Source organism: Oncorhynchus clarkii, chromosome 17 (genome assembly GCF_045791955.1).
Source record: "Oncorhynchus clarkii lewisi isolate Uvic-CL-2024 chromosome 17, UVic_Ocla_1.0, whole genome shotgun sequence".
Classification (NCBI taxonomy): domain Eukaryota; kingdom Metazoa; phylum Chordata; class Actinopteri; order Salmoniformes; family Salmonidae; genus Oncorhynchus; species Oncorhynchus clarkii.
The window spans coordinates 68,007,410-68,009,086 of record NC_092163.1 but is presented as its reverse complement, the minus strand read 5'-3'; positions in this window follow the sequence as shown (position 1 = coordinate 68,009,086).

Below are 1,677 nucleotides of genomic sequence, written 5' to 3'. Positions count from 1 at the left end.
TAAAACATACACTACCGTTCAAAAGTTTGGAGTCACTTAGAAATGTCCTCGTTTTTGAAAGAAAATCACATTTTTTGTCCATTAAAAAAACAATAAATTGATCAGAAATACAGTGTAGACATTGTTAATGTTGTAAATGACTATTGTAACTGGAAACAGCTGATTTAAAAATATATATACTTTCTTCTGAAACTCGTCAGTCTATTCTTGTTCTGAGAAATGAAGGCTATTCCATTCGAGAAATTGCCAAGAAACTGAAGATCTCGTACAACGCTGTGTTCTACTCCCATCACGGAACAGCGCAAACTGTCTTTAACTAGAAAAGAAGGAGGAGTGGGAGGCCCCAGTGCACAACTGAGCAAGAGGACAAGTACATTAGAGTGTCTAGTTTGAGAAACAGACGCCTCACAAGTCCTCAACTGGCAGCTTAATGAAATAGTACCCGCAAAACACAAGTCTCAACGTCGACACTGAAGAGGACTCCGGGATGCTCAGTTCTTCTGTCCAGTGTCTGTGTTCTTTTGCCCTTCTTAATGTTTTATTGGCAAGTCTGAGATAAGGGTTTTTCTTTGGAACTCTGCCTAGAAGGCCAGCATCTCAGAGTCGCCTCTTCACTGTTGACTTTGAGACTGGTGTTTTGCGGGTACTATTTAATGAAGCTGCCAGTTGAGGACTTGTGAGGCATCTGTTTCTCAAACTAGACACTCTAATCTACTTGTCCTCTTGCTCAGTTGTGCACCGAGGCCTCCCAGTCCTTGGGGATTCGATCTAACAACCTTTCATTTACTGGCCCAATGCTCTAACCACTAGGCTACCTGCCGTACACAGCATTGTACGAGCTCTTCAGTTTCTTGGCAATTTCTTGCATGGAATAGCCTTCATTTCTCAGGACAAGAATAGACTGACAAGTTTCAGAAGAAAGTTATTTGTTTGTGACCATTTTGAGCATGTAATCGAACCCAGCTACTCAACTAGTCTAAAGAAGGCCAGTTTTATTGCTTCTTTAATCAGAACAACAGTTTTCAGCTGTGCTAACATAATCGCAAAAGGGTTTTCTAATGATCAATTATACTTTTAAAATGATCAACTTGGATTAGCTAACACAACGTGCCTTTGGAACACAGGAATGATGGTTGATAATGGGACTCTGAACGCCTATGTAGATATTCCATAATAAATCTGCCGTTTCCAGCTACAATAGTCATTTACAACATTAACAATGTCTACACTGTATTTATGATCAATTTTATGTTATTTTAATGGACAAAAAAATGTCATTTTCTTTCAAATACAAGGACATTTCCAATTGACCCCAAACTTTTGAATGGTAGTGTATATACATGTGAAATCTACAAATATGTAATTGCTTGGAAAGTAGCTTAAAAGACTTGCTAGGCTAACACTGTTTTCTTTGAGAGTTATAGTGATGATCTGCCACGGATTGATCAGTATCTTATTTATGATAGATACTCAATACACGGTGACAACTGTAAGTTGAAACTAAGTGATTTTAATTACTGTATGTCTTGTGTTACATTTCAGAGATAAACATTTGATCAACCAGTGTTCCTTATCTCAGAGCATTGGGCCTTATGAGGATATGGTCAGAAAGGAACATTTAGAGAGGTACATTTCAAAAAGGTGCACAGAGAAGTCTAAGTGTATACAATGCTTTAG